This window comes from Nicotiana tabacum, chromosome 18 (assembly GCF_000715075.1).
Source record: "Nicotiana tabacum cultivar K326 chromosome 18, ASM71507v2, whole genome shotgun sequence".
NCBI lineage: Eukaryota > Viridiplantae > Streptophyta > Magnoliopsida > Solanales > Solanaceae > Nicotiana > Nicotiana tabacum.
Genome location: NC_134097.1, coordinates 15033208 through 15049157, shown reverse-complemented (window position 1 = coordinate 15049157; position 15950 = coordinate 15033208). Strand labels below are relative to the sequence as shown.

Here is a 15950-nt window from a genome sequence, read left to right as displayed (position 1 = left end):
CTCCAACCTACATAAATATTTAAGGTAGGTTTTGGAACAGTGGCACATGGACAATGTCACTGGTGATATGTGAATATGAGGGGGTTTTTTCCTGAAAATTTTAAAGTTTTGTTTCGGATATTACTTATCATATAGCCGACCCCAATTTACTTGATATTAGTTATAGTTTTTGATGTTGTATTATGGATTATATATTTGGCAGGAAAAGGAAAAAAACAAAAACAATAGCTTGGATCTAAATTATATTGAGGTTAGAGTATGTGATTTATGTGTATTATGATTTAAAGGGACATGGTGGGGTTGGTTTGTGCTTTATTGCTTTTATTTTGGTTGTTCTTTTTCTTTTTCTTTTCTCCCACGTTCTTGTGAATTAGATATATGGTGTAATTAAGATTTTTTTTTTTTTTTGTGTAGTGTAAATTGGATTTAGTATTGTAAGAATGGAGAAAAGGAAGAAATAGGATTTAGTTTATTTAAGATGGTGTTTTCCAAGTACTATTTTAGTGTAACTCCATGGTCTGTTTTGTCCTTTCACTACGATATTTTGTCATTAACCACCCCTAAAAAGTGTGGCCTAAACTACCAAAAAGTGTGGCATTTACAACGCTTTTCAACTTTTAGGCAACACTTTTTCGGGGTGTCCTAAACGAGCGTAACTTTTTTCCTAAGGCCACGCTTTACGAGTGTTGCTTTAGAAGTCACACTTCAAAAGTGTAGCCTATACAGTACATAAGCCACGCTTGTATATACCCCTTATAGCAATACTTTTAACTCCTACACCAACACTTTCAAAGTGTGACCTTTGGTATCTTATAGGCCACACTTCTCATGCGTGGCATTTGCAAGCACCCTTGTAAAGTACTACCTTTCATATAAAATTATTTTTTTAAATATATTTGGTAATCATATTTATTATCATATATTTTGTGATCATTTTTAAAGTATAAATATCTCAAGCACTGCATCAAGTAACGAATAACCAAAAAACGATTCATGTGTACACTTGTTATGAACTTCCAAATATATATATATATATATCAAAAAATTTAAAGGTGCGTCCTAGCAATGAACATAAAAAAAAATGAATATATATGTATCATGATAATACTTTAAACACATCAAACAGCTAAAGCTAGCATCTATTGGAAACCTCATTTGCTATCCACTTAGCTACATGTAATTTTTCTGATACATGACTGGTTTAAGTCCAATCGCATCATCTCCTGATTTTAAAAGTGATCCGTTTTTGTAAGCTTGACCTCCACATTAATTTAAGCCCCATGTAACCTTTCCTTGTTCAAACCAGCAGAAACTCTGAATGTTTCTGGACCTTAAGTTTCCCATTTGTATTTTATTTGTTCTCATCAATAGCTTTGCCTTCCCATACCTACAATTGGGACAAACAAAGATGCATTATTTGTTATAACCTACTAATAATGTAAAAAAATTATATTTCTATGTCAACTCCAAATATATAATGTCAGATGAATACTATAAAGTTGGAGGGATTCAAATACATGAAAGCACTAATTGTTGGGGCATATACCTGGGGGGGACCCATTGCACCTTGGAAGAGTACGAAAATGATAAGGTTAAGTGTTTCCAAAGCAGTAAAAGATGGGCCTAAACAACTACAATATATTGGTCGGGAAAATCTATTTTGCACATTTGATGTCGAGGTCACTATTCTTCACCTAACAAAATACTTATAAAAGAAAGGAATAATGTCAAATGTTTAGTTAGAAACATTATTGGATGCATTTCTTTGCTTATGGAGAAAGAGAAAAGAGAGAATTATTAACTGTGCCCATAGAAGCCCAATGATCCAGTTTGTAGACTGAACTTTACACCACCTGTGCATTTCAAAGTGCACCACACTTATTTGACAAGGTATACCAGTTTGAAGAACTATTTTTCGCATCAAAATAATAAGCTAAATTGCACCAGATCAATCCATTTTATGCACCGGGATAAGGAGCTATATTGCACCAGATCAGTCCACAAATTACACCAACACAGTAAATGTCTTGTACATGCTGTCAACGTTTCTCTACAACAAGATCTAAAATTTTTAAACGAACAAGTAGCATACTGAACGATGACTGCATTTCAAGTGAAGAGGATTACTAAAATATCAACAATTTGGTGAACAAAAGAGACAATATGATCATTAAATTGAAGCACACAGGATTCTGTGTCAATGGCATCAACCGTTCTGTGCTTTAAGTAGTTCTGCACATCCTTTATCAACAGATAGTGTATTTCCATTACCTTAACAGTCAAAGAGATGTTTAATGGAGAAATCTTCCTCAAAAAGCATCAAGCATGATTGAAACACACTACTCTTAGACCACAAAGTTAAACAGAACATGATAAATAAAAAGTTACAAAGATCTTAACATGATTGAAATAAACAGAAAATGATAAATGGAAAACGAACACAACGAGCAACAAAACTATTTTTCATCATGTCCCTGACAAATTAAGATAACAATTTTTGACATAGTGGAGAGGAAACACACTACTCTTAGACCACAAAGTTAAATATATGTTATACCTTCTCTCACAATGCTATTAAATAGGGACAAGATTATATAAATTTTTACGAGATACTAACTAGCCAGAGTGTGCCTCAACAAAGCAAAGCAATACTATACTACAGACAAAGGAAATAGTGCAAATAAAGGAAATAAGATTACTTATATGAGAACAAGACAAAGAGATTAATCATCTATAATACAAACATACTGTAGTTTCTCTTTCTTCTTTTGAGAATTGTAAAAACACAATGTAGTTACATGTTTAATTTTTGTACCTGGATGGTATGCTTATTGTCTGAAGATCTCTGTACTTCTTGGTCAGACCATGGCCAATGGTGTATACCTGTTATAAAAAAATAAAACAATCAAAACCGGTTTAAAGCTTCAGGTTCATGCCACCGGAATTGTTTCTACATTAAATTTGTAAACTCAGCTCTAACATAAATTCAAAACGGAATTGTGTCGTCTTGAAATATTCGAGTTCTTCGATTAAAAACAGAAGTTTTTAGTTTTATTCAAGTCAATCAAGCTGAGTTCCACCAAAGAAATGTGGTCTAGCTAAATTCGTGAGTTTCACAACATTTTATTATTTAAGCGGACATTTCAAATATCATTGGAAATCCCTACTCTTCCTTCGTTATCCAGGAGAAACAAAAGAGAACCAAAAGAAATTGAAACAAATGCATTATCAAAAATATAAAAATATTAAAATTTAGGTGAAGTATGCTAGACAATAAAGCAGTATAACAAATTCTAATAGAACAATTTCAAACCTCTTATGTGAAACCCACAACAAATCTATCCATACACAGATACATTAAAAGATCTACAAATCGTCTAACCCGTGTTTTTCCCAAATTCAGAAGAAAGGCACAGAATTCCCTAAAAATCTCATTTACTCTACATTCAAAAATAAAACTAAATACTGCAATTTCTCCAATTAAATGCACATACCAAATAAAAGCAGAGAATGCCTGGATAAATCGAGTAGTGACATGAATAAACCCTATACTGGTTTCAAAAAAATCGATAAAACTCTAATGCCGAACCTTTCTTGTTGTCTTTAGAAGCCGAGTGAATTAAATCAGATCATCTTCTGAAGATCGTCGCCGACTGGGTGTCATCGACTGTCCTTTCTTTTGAAAAATCTAGTAAAGAAAAAGTTTTCTTATTGGGTTTCAAGCCCTAGACCTAGAGTGAGGGTGAAGCTATGGAAAATTTTAGAGGGGAATAGTTTAAGTTAGAAATTTTAGAGGGAGTAGTTTAAGTGGGAAAGTTTTGTATGAATTTCGTAAAACTTTTAGACCACGTTTGTACGGTGTTGCTTTTTAAAATACCAAAAGTAATGCTAGTAAAACGTAGCTTCATATGTGGATAAGCGTTCTCAAAAGATTTTACATTAGGCAACACTTACAAGGTGTAGTCTTCGTACATAAAGAGCACGTTTTACGAGTGTTACCTAAATTTCGTTGCCAAAAGCTTTTTTAATAAAGGCCACCCTTATAAAAGCGTGCCTATAGTTATTTTTGGCCACATTTTTCAAGTGTTGTCTATAAAAGTGTTGCCGTAGGTCAATTTTGTTGTAGTGTTTTTTTATTCACCATGTATTCGCATTAAAGTTTCGATAAATTCAAATTCGTGTTATATCAGATTTAGTTTTATTAAGATTTTTTTTCATTTCAAAAAATCAAATTCGAAACATTTAATTAAAAGATGATATTCGCTCTATTTTGCAGCAACCATTAGAATTAGATGGTGGTTTACAAGTAATATTTTAGTGTACTTCCGTATATGGTCTTCAATGCATTGTACATAGCTATATACTTTGAGTTCTCAGAGTCACTTTTACACCTGTGATATGTGATTAATAATATGAGAAAATTCATTTTAGACTACATTTTCAATTCCAGCTGATTATATTTAATTTTCTCTCTTGATAAATGGTACGAATGTAGTAGAATTTATACTTGTTCTTCTGTATTTCTTAATATTGCTGATACATGTGGAGGCAATATGCATTGAACATATGACTACGAAATTAGTAGAATTGAAAACCATAAATGCAGACAGTTTTCTCGTGCTAGATTGAGATATATATCCATGTTTCATTAAATTGATCTAGTATATAAGTGGAAAAGGTACCAAATACAGAGAATCAACCTTTTGTTTCCTTTCTACGCAAAAATGTAAAATATTATTAACCAAACACTCATGTTCCATAAAAGTTACAACTTACAAGCCTACAATTATTGTTTATGTAGCAAATTTTCATTCCCGAATTACCTTTTTAATCAGAGAAATAAGTAAACATCCTAATCAAAATTAGATGAATAAACACATTAAACTTTCTATAACCACCAAACAAAAAAAAAGTTGCTCAAGTGGCAAGCACTCTACACCTCTAATTTTGAAGTTATAAGTTTCTGAGCAAACAAGTAGGAAGCTTCTTGGAGTTGGGGGGAGGGGGTAGAGATTTTATGAGTTAATAATTCTTTTACGTTTTTTAATAAAAATGTTCTTAATTCGAACTTAATTGGAATGCATATGTTGCCCTAATAAACTCAAGATTTTAAAACAAAGAAAAATAAGTTTATTCGTTTGATTTATTCGATATGATCATAATAAATAAATAAACTACTTGATCTAATTTGATTATTAAATAATTAAGTATCAAAGAACAAACAAATAATTTGGAAATGGTTGTGAATTGAACAGGTTAGGTTATGACCTATTGTTTAGTAAATAATGTTGACCCACCCTTCTTTGTAACAAGCAAATGTTGGCAGGTTGTGACCCAACCCATTTATTAGTTAATTGTAATCCAGAAAATTACATCTCATGACGTTAAAAATAGATGGACTTGATTTTTTGACCCCTGCTTTCCCCATGGGCAAACCTTTAATGTCAAAAGTATTACTCATGGGGCAAGCGAGGGATAATACGTGTTTTTAAAAAAAAAATGAAACCACCATTGGTGGTGATTAGGCATATCCTAATCTATGTATTGATTATAACAATATACATAGCCAGTATACTGGATTTTTGTCCAAGCCACCCTGCGAAATAAGAAGGATGAATAATTCATTCTTGTACAAAAAGGTTCCTGTGACAGTATACATGGGATTAGGCATTAAGTTTGGGAAACTTCTAGGTTTCTTAGTTACAAAAATTCCAAGAATAATTAACCATTATCAAAAGTAAAGGCCTTCCTTTGAGCTCGTATTCTGAAATTTGGGATTCCTTCCATATCATTCTTCAACTAGTTTTTAGCCCCATTAGGTAGGGTCAAATCCTGTGTGAAGAATGTATTTTGCTTTTGTCTCTAACCAAAATTAGCTGCAAGATTATTTACTTCTTTGTAGCAATGTTGGAACTTGAATTTGCCTTGTTTCTTCAAGTTGTTGATCTGGCTTGTGATATGCAGAATATGTCTATTAACATTGTTTTGATTATTGATCATGTTAATGATGATCATAGAGTCAGATTCAATATCCACATTCCTGAATCCATTGGTAATGCACCATTGGATTCCATAAAGAATAGCCTAGGATTCAGCTACATTATTAGACCATTGTCATCTCTTAGAACACCACCTCCTCCTGCATTTTCTGAATTTCCTTTGCTACACCCATCAATGTTCAATTTGAATCTACCAGGGCTAGACTAACTCCACCTAAGACTTTTGATATTTATCATGGGTTTGAGTATTTCAATGTGTAGAAGAGTATCGCCTCATTGATGTTGTAGATTGACTTGAGGAAATTGGGAGGTCAATAATATTATAATTTGATAAATAATCTTGTTGATGATGTTACCTGAAAGGCTTTTGATGCCATCATACTTGTACGTCTGGCTTTCCATATTTTCCAACAAATGAGCAGAGGTAGACAGTAAATAAGAACTGTATGAACTCTATTCTTTGTCTTGCTCAGCCACCATGTAATAAGAGTATCTCTTATTCCTCCTTGTCTAATAATAATACTACAGCTATTGGAGAAGTATTTCCAAAACTTTTGAACAGATGATCCACACTCTCCATGTTTCCTGCTTTGCAACAAATGCACGCTGAGGGTCCATGAACTTTAAATCTTTGCAATGCTTCATCAGTATGAAATTTGTTGTCCATTAACCTAAGCATAAAAAAGAGATCTTGTAAGGTATTTTATTTTTTGCCAGATCTTGGAGGCAGTAAATGTAGGATTTCTAGTCTTTCTTAGTACTTGCCAAGCCGATTTAGTAGTAAAAAAACCACTTTGATTTGGGGTCCTAATAGAAAAATTAGTGTTATATTTCAAAATTTCAATGGTGGAAATACGACTAACCATGTAGTTTGGAAGAACAATATGCAATTTGGTAAAATTCCAAGCCCTATTAATGATGAATTCAGAAATTCTAATATTTTTTGAATGATAAGTATTTGAAAAAGATTGAGCAAGAGGCCCAAAGCCAAGCCAGTTATCCCACCAAAAACAAATATTACCTTTGGCGATTTTCCAAACAGTAAAATGTTCATAAAGATTTATGGAATCAAGAAGTCTTTTCCAAATATGAGATTGTCCTGAAGCCCATTTTTTGGAGATAGGATGTACTCTTAGACAATATTTGTTTTCGAGAAATTCTTTCCAAAGTGAATCTTTTGTTCTGAAATTTCACCATACTTTGGCTCCAAGGGCATGGCTGATATCTTGGATGGATCTAAAGCCAACCCCACCCTCAAAAGTAGGGAAACATAGTTTTCACCAAGCAGTCCAATGCATTTTCTTTTTACCCTCCCTATCACTCCAGAAATAATTAGCCATAATCTGTTCAATTTGCTTAATGGTAGTTTTGGGAGTTGGATTACAGAAAAAATATGTAAGGGAATGAAAAACGGACAGATTTAATAAGAATAGTCATATCTCCATTAGATACTATCTTACCTTGCCAACCCTGCATTCTTAGAAACTAAGTTTCCAAGGTAGATAACCTTTTTCCTTCCAATATAAATAGGGGCTCCTAAATAATTGAAAGAAAATTTTTGTTGTTCATAGCCTGTTATCTGCTTGATATCATTAATGACAGATTGAGTAGTATTGGGTCCAACTAAGAAACAAGACTTATTCTTGTTAATAAGTTGACCATAACAGCTTTCATATATAGCTAGCTTATTCATTATGCTCATTAGAGATAAAGGATCTCCGGAGAAGAACAAAATAGTATCAACTGCAAAACTGAGGTGAGTAATAATAGGGCAATTTCTATCAACACTATAAGGAATAAACGCCTTATTTTTTTTAATTGGTCAATAAGAATAGAGAGTAATTCAGAACCAATAACAAAAAGAGAAGGATAGATTGGAACACCTTGCTTGATTCCTCTACTGGCTTTGAAGAAACGATGTCTTCCACCATTAATATTAATGGAATACCAATTATTAGAAAGTAGCCTCCAGATCATGTCAGTCCAATAATTGGAGAAGCTATTTTTTTTTAATAGTTGACAAAGGTATTTCCAATCTACTTTATCACATGCTTTATCCATATCAAGTTTTAACACTATATTGCCATTAAAATTATTCTTACCGATATTATATACCATTTCCTAGGTTAGCATAATGTTATTCGAGATAGATCTACCGTTAAGAAACCCAGCTTGATTTGGTGAGATTATTTTATGTATCACCTTTGCAAGCCTGGTGTTCAGCATCTTGGAGATGATTTTACAACTGAAATTGCTAAGATTTACAGGTCTTAGCTCAGTAAACTTCCGGGGGTTCTCAACTTTAGGAAGAATCATGAAACAAGTATGAGCGAGTGCTTTTGGTAATTGATTACCTGCAAAGAAATCATAAATCATTAGATAAAGATCCTTAGCAATGATTTCCCAACAATGTTGGTAGAATTTTCCAGAAACACCATCTGGTCTACGAGCACTGTCGGGACTTAATGAAAAGACATCTTTTATTTTTTCCAAGATAGGAGGGGCTCCAAGCATTGTATTGTCATCTTCAGTGAACACTTTAGGTAAACAACTGAGGATGCTTAAGTCTCTTTGCTGTCTTGGATCAGTAAACTTCTTGCCAAAGAAATTTATAGCTTCATTGGCTATATCCTCATTGCCTTCAACCCAAGTATTGTCTTCTTTTGAATTTTCTTAAGAGTCGGCTTCCTTCTTTTAACATTCATGATAGAATGAAAAAATTTGGTATTTGCATCTCCTTCTTTAAACCATTTCATTCCTACTCTTTGTCTCCAATAAGCTTCTTCCTTTTTGGTGTGCATAACCAACTCAACATTTGCTTTATTCAGCTCCATCCTATTGGTTTCACTGTTGTCTGGAATGCACATTTGTTCCTTATTAGTAACAATATTTTCCAAGTCCTTAGTCTTGTCAAAAATATTGTCAATATGATTCTTAGACCACCAGGACAGTTGTTTGCAAATATTTTTAAGCTTCATATGGATTTTCCATAGAGGAGAACCTGATGCTTCAATCTCCAACAAATCAAGCTCATTAACCTAGAAATTCAAGAATTTAAAGTATTTTTGATGAGTGTCACGCCCCGAAATTCCCACCTTCGGACCGTGATGGCGCCTAACATTTCACTTGTTAGACAAGCCAACATTAGAACAATATTATCTATTTTAAAATAATTTTTTAAATTTATTAATTACAAAGAAACAAATGCGGAAGTAAAGTCTCAAAGGTAGTGAATAATCCATAAAAATAACGGTGTCTAAATACCGTCCCAGAATTGGTATCACAAGTGCACGAGCTTCTAGAATAATACAAATAAAGGTTTGAATAAAATAAAGTTGTCTGAAAACAAACACACAGCTAAAGTAAAATAGACGGGGATTTCAGAACTACGGACGCCGTGCAGTTATACCTTAAGTCTTCTCTGGTAGCTGAAATCCGAGCAAGTTTATGGTATGCCGCTGGGACCAACTCTGAAATCTGCATAAGAAGTGCAGAGTGTAGTATCAGTACAATCGACCCATGTACTGGTAAGTGCCGAGCCTAACCTTGATGAAGTAGTGACGAGGCTAAGGCAGGTTACTAACATTAACCTGTACGCAATAATAGTAATAACCACAATAATAGAATTAAATCGGGTAACTCATTTCTAATAGTTGAAGCCAACTCAGCAGTCATAACTAATTATTATTTTAATCAATTTCCGTAGCAGCGTGCATCCCGCTCCCACAACATATTTATTTTCAATCCTCCCATATATTTATTTTAATCAAGTATATATAGACTTTGAAATAAGTCTGTTGCGGCGAGCAACCCAATCCCCCAATATGGACTTTTAAATAAGTCTGTTGCGGCGTGCAACCCGATCCCCCAATATGGACTTTTAATAAGTCTGTTGCGGCGTATAACCCGATCCCCCAATATGAACTTTTAATAAGTCTGTTGCGGCGTGCAACCCGATCCCCAAAAAAATAAACGTTCGTCCTCGAACGTAGTTAGAAAAGTACCTGAGCTGGAGAAAAGGTGTGGATATTTACTCCGCATGTCCGACTCGGACTCCCAGGTAGATGCGTCTACCGGCTGACCTCTCTATTGCACCCGAACTGAAGGATAACTCTTAGACCTCAACTGTCGGACCTGCCGGGCTAAAATAGCCACCGACTCCTCCTCATAAGTCAAATCTTTGTCCAATTGGACTGAGATGAAATCTAACACATGGGACGGATCACCATGATATTTTCGGAGCATAGACACATAGAACACCGGATGAACCGCTGATAAACTAGGTGGTAATGCAAGCATGTAGGCTACTTCACCCACCCTTTCAAAAATTTTAAAGAGTCCGATATACCTAAGGCTTAACTTGCCCTTCTTTCCGAACCTCATTACACCTTTCATAGGTGAAATCCGGAGCAATAATCTTTCTCTAACCATAAATGCAATATCACAAACTTTACGGTCGGCATATCTCTTTTGCCTAGACTGAGCTGTGCGAAGTCGATCCTGAATAGTCTTGACCTTATCCAAGGCATCCTGTACCAAATTGGTACCCAACAACCGAGCCTCTCCCAGTTCAAACCAGCCAACTGGCGAACGGCATCACCTTCCATATAATGCCTTGTATGGATCCATCTGAATGCTCGACTGGTAGCTATTATTATAAGCAAACTCCGCAAGTGGTAAGAATTGATCCCAAGAACCTCCAAAGTCTATAACACAAGCGCGAATCATATCTTCCAATATCTGAATGGTGCGCTCTAACTGTCTGTCTCTCTTTGCATGAAATATTGTACTCAACTCAACCCGCATGTCTAACTCACGCTGTACAGCCCTCCAGAAGCGTGAGGTAAACTGCGTACCTCGATCTGAAATAATAGACATGGGCACACTGTGAAGGTGGACAATCTCACGAATGTAAATTTAAGCTAACCTTTCTGAAGAATAGGTAACTGCAACTGGAATGAAATGTGCTGACTTGGTCAACCTGTCCACAATGACCCAAACTGTGTCAAATTTTCTCTGAGTCTGTGGGAGTCCAACAATAAAATCCATAGTGATACGCTCCCATTTCCACTCAGGAATTTCTAATTTCTTAAGCAAACCACCAGATCTCTGATGCTCGTACTTAACTTGCTTACAATTCAGACACCGAGCTACATATGCAACTATATCCTTTTTCATTCTCCTCCACCAATAATGTTGCCACAAATCTTGATACATTTTGGCGGTACCTGGATGAATAGAATGCCTGAAACTGTGTGCCTCTTCAAGAATTAATTCACAAAGCCCGTCAATATTAGGCACACAAATACGACCCTGCATTCGCAGAACTCCATCTTTCCCTACAGCAACCTGTTTTCCATCACCGTGCCGCACGGTGTCCTTAAGGACAAGTAAATGAGGATCATCATACTTCCGCTCTCTGATGCGCTCATATAAAGAAGACCGAGCGACTGTACAAGCAAGAATCCGACTGGGTTCTAAAATATCTAACCTCACGAATTGATTAGCTAAGGTCTTAACATCTACAACTAACGGCCTCTCACCAACCGGAATATACGCAAGACTGCCCATACTCACAGCCTTTCTACTCGAAGCATCGACCACTACATTGGCCTTTCTGGGTGATACAAAATGGTGATATCATAGTCTTTCAACAATTCCAACCATCTTATCTGCCTCAAATTAAGATCTTTTTGGTTGAATAGATACTGAAGGCTACGATGATCAGTAAATACCTCACACGAAATATTGTAGAGGTAATGCCTCCAAATCTTCACCACATAAACAATGGCTGTCAGTACTAAGTCATGAACATGATAATTCTTCTCGTGAACTTTCAACTGCCGCGATGCATATGCAATCACCCTGCCATCTTGCATTAATACTGCACCAAGCCCAATGTGAGATGCGTCACAATATACCGTATACGATCCTGAACTTGTGGGTAATACCAACACTGGAGCCGTAGTCAAAGCGGTCTTGAGATTCTGAAATCTCAGCTCACACTCGTCTGACCATCTGAATGAGACACCTTTCTGGGTCAGTCTGGTCAATGGGCTTGCTATAGATGAAAACCCTTCCACGAACCGACGATAGTAACTTGCTAAACCCGAAAAACTCCGGATCTCTGTAACTGAGGTAGGTCTAGGCCAATTCTGAACAGCCTCAATATACTTAGGATCCACCTTTATGCCTTCTGCCGATACAACATGCCCCCAAAAGGCAACTAAGTCTAACCAAAACTCATATTTTGAAAATTTGGCATATAACTGATTATTCTTCAAGGTCTGAAGCACACTCCACAGATGCTGCTCATGTTTCTCTTGACTGCTGGAGTAAATCACGATATCATCAACGAATACAACCACAAATGAATCCAAATAGGGCTTGAACACCCGATTCATCAAATCCATAAATGTTGGTGAACCCAAATGACATCACTAGGAATTTGTAATGCCCATACCGAGTCCGAAAAGCTATTTTAGGGACATCCGATGCCCTAATCATCAACTGATGGTAACCAGACCTCAAATCGATCTACGAAAATACCTTGGCACCCTGAAACTGATCAAATAAGTCATCGATTCTTGGCAGCGGATATTTGGTTTTGATAGTGGCCTTGTTCAACTACCGATAATCTATACACATCCACATAGAGCCATCTTTCTTCTTTACAAATAGTACTGGCGCACCCCAGGGTGAGACACTGGGTCTAATGAATCCCTGATCAAGCAAGTCTTGTAACTGCTCCTTTAATTCTTTCAACTCCGGCGGAGCCATACAGTATAGTGGAATAGAAATAGGCTGAGTTCCCGGAGCCAAATCAATACAGAAGTCAATATCTCTGTCGGGTGGCATTCCCAGTAAATCTGCAGGAAACATTTCTGAAAATTCACGAACCACTGGTACTGAGTCCATAGAAGGAACATCCGCGATGGGATCGCGAATATAAGCCAAATAGGCTAGACACACTTTCTAGACTATACGTCGAGCTTTCATATAAGAGATAACACTGCTGGAAGAATGGCCAGAAGTTCCTTTCTACTCTAACCGAGGTAACCCCGGCATGGCTAGGGTCACTATCTTGGCATAACAATCCAATATAGCATGATAAGGTGATAGACAATCCATACCCAAGATGACATCAAAATCTACCATATCAAGAAGTAGAAGATCCACACTAGTCTCAAGACTATCAATAATAACCACACACGAACGGTAGACATGATCTACAACAACAGAGTCTCCCACCGGTGTAGATACACACACAGAAGCACTTAGAGAATCACAAGGCACAACCAAATATGAAGCAAAATAGCAGGACACATAGGAATAAGTAGATCCTGGATCAAATAGAACTGAAGCATCTCTATGGCAAACTTGAATAATACCTGTGATCACAACATCAGATGACTCAGCCTCAAGCCTAGCTGGAAAAGCATAAAATAGGGGATGAGCCCCACCACTCTGAACTGCATCCCTGGGACGGCCTCTAGCTGGCTGGACTCTACCTCTAACGGTCTGGACCTCCACCTCTAATAGCTTGACCTCCACCTCTAGCTGCCTGACCCCTACCTCTTGCTGGCTGAGTAGGTAGTGAAGCAACCGGTGCTGGTATGATGGCACGAGAATCCTACCGAGATCTATTACTCAACAACCTAGGGCAATATTTCCTGATGTAACCAATCTTCCCATACTCATAACACCCATCCTGATGCCGTGGCTGCTGAAGCTGAAGCTGACCCGAACGGGCCTGATAACCGCTGTAGTAACTCTAGAGTGGTGGTGCACTGATAGGAGCTAAATGTGCACTAAGTGTTGGCTACCCAGGGTAAGGCATAATAGGACCGTGACTCCCTGAAGCACCGAGAGATGCATGAAGTGTTGAATAAAACGGTCTGGGAGGATGACCCCTACCAAAATTACCCCTGCCTCCAGGCGAGGCACTACTAAAATTACCGAACTGATGAGGCCTCTTATCAGACCTCTACCCTCTCTCTTGTGCAAGAACTATCTCGATCCTCTTCGCGACATTAGCAGCTGCCTGAAAAGAAATCTCGCTTCCGGTCTCCTTGGCCATCTGAAGCCTGATAGGGTGAGTGAGTCCCTCAATAAACCTCCTCACTCTCTCTCCCTCGGTAGGTAGTAAAAGGAGAGCATGACGGGCTAAATCCACAAAATGGGACTCATACTGAGTAACAGTCATATTGCCCTCCTGTAGACGCTTAAATTGCTTGCGGCAATCCTCTCTTAGTGTGATAGGAAGGAACTTCTCCAAAAATAGCTGAGAGAATTGCTCCCAGGTAAGTGCAGGCGATCCGACTGGCCTGGTCAATGTATAATCTCTCCACCACCTCTTGGCGGAACGCGTCATCTAAAATACAGCAAAATCAACCCTATTGGTCTCAACTATACCCATGTTCCGCAACACCTCATGGCAACGGTCAAGATAATCCTGTGGGTCCTCAGAAGGTGTACCACTAAAGTGAATTGAAAAGATCTTAGTGAACTTATCCAATCTCAATAAGGCCTCAAACGACATGGCGGGCCTATCACCGGTCTGTGCCGCAATAACTGGCTAAACTACCCCAACTGGCGGGGCTGCTGGAGCCTAATTCTGGGGAGCAATCTGCTCCAGAGCGGGAGTAGTAGGAGTTTGTGCTCCTCCCCCAGCCTGTGAGACGGCTGGTGCTACTGAAAATGTACCATTCTAGGCCACGCCCTCCGTAAGACTCACCAAACGGAACAAAGCGTCTTGAAGTACTGGGTGGCAATGAACCCCTCCGGAACCTGAGCTGATCCGGCAGGAACAGTCTGGGCTGGAACCTCCTCATCAAGCTCTATCTGAGGCTCCACTGCTGGGGCTGCTGCTCGGGTTCTGGGCTGAGTCCTGCCCCTGTCTCTACCTCGGCCTCTAGCACAACCTCGGCCTTAACCTCTACCCCTAGCCATAGTTTCCACCGGGGGCTCTGGTCCCTGTCCATCGGTAGATGTATTACGTGTTCTCACCATCTGCGAGAGAATAAGAGTAGAATGGTTCAATCATCGATGATAAAATAAATTCGCACGATAGAATAAGAAAGAAGTGATATTATTCCTAAACTTCATAGTCTCTGAGAGATAAGTACAGACGTCTCCATACCGATCCTTCAGACTCTACTAATCTTGCTCGTTACTCGTGAGACCTATGTAATCTAGTTGCTTTGATACCAACTGTCACGACCCAAAATTCCCCCCTTCGGACCGTGATGGTGCCTAACATTTCACTTGCTAGACAAGCCAACGTTAGAACAATATTATCCATTTTAAAATAATTTTTTAAAGTTATTAATAACAAAGAAACAAATACGAAAGTAAAGTCTGAAAGGTAGTGAATAATCCATAAAAATAACGGTGTCTAAATATCATCCCAGAATTGGTGTCACAAGTGCACGAGCTTCTAGAATAATGCAAATAAAGATCTGAATAAAATAAAGCTGTCCGAAAACAAACACACAGCTAAAGTAAAGTAGACGAGGACTTTAGAACTGCGGACGCTGTGCAGTTATACCTCAAGTCTCCTCTTGGTAGCTAAAATCCGAGCAAGTCTATGGTACGCCATTAGGACCAACTCCGAAATCTGCACAAGAAGTATAGAGTGTAGTATCAGTACAACTGACCCCATGTACTAGTAAGTGCTGAGACTAACCTCGACGAAGTAGTGACGAGGCTAAGGCAGGTCACTCACATTAACATGTACGCAATAATAGTAATAACCACAATAATAGAATTAAATCAGGTAACTCATTTCTATTAGTTGACGCCAACTCAGTAGTCATAACCAATTATTATTTCAATCAATTTCCGTTGCAGCGTGCAACCCGCTCCCACAACATATTCATTTTCAATCCTCCCATATATCTATTTTAATCAAATATATATAGACTTTTAAATAAGTCTGTTGTGACGAGC

General features: G+C 37.5%; 1 long non-coding RNA gene across 1 annotated transcript; it reads right to left on the bottom strand.

Moving 5' to 3' along the window:
- Positions 1 to 1121: 1121 nt before the first annotated feature.
- Positions 1122 to 3895, bottom strand: LOC107783629 (uncharacterized). The gene is made up of 3 exons (XR_001647483.2): positions 3590 to 3895; positions 2816 to 2883; positions 1122 to 1387 (listed from the first exon to the last, which is right to left on the bottom strand). It is a non-coding gene; the product is annotated as an uncharacterized LOC107783629 (long non-coding RNA).
- Positions 3896 to 15950: the final 12055 nt, after the last annotated feature.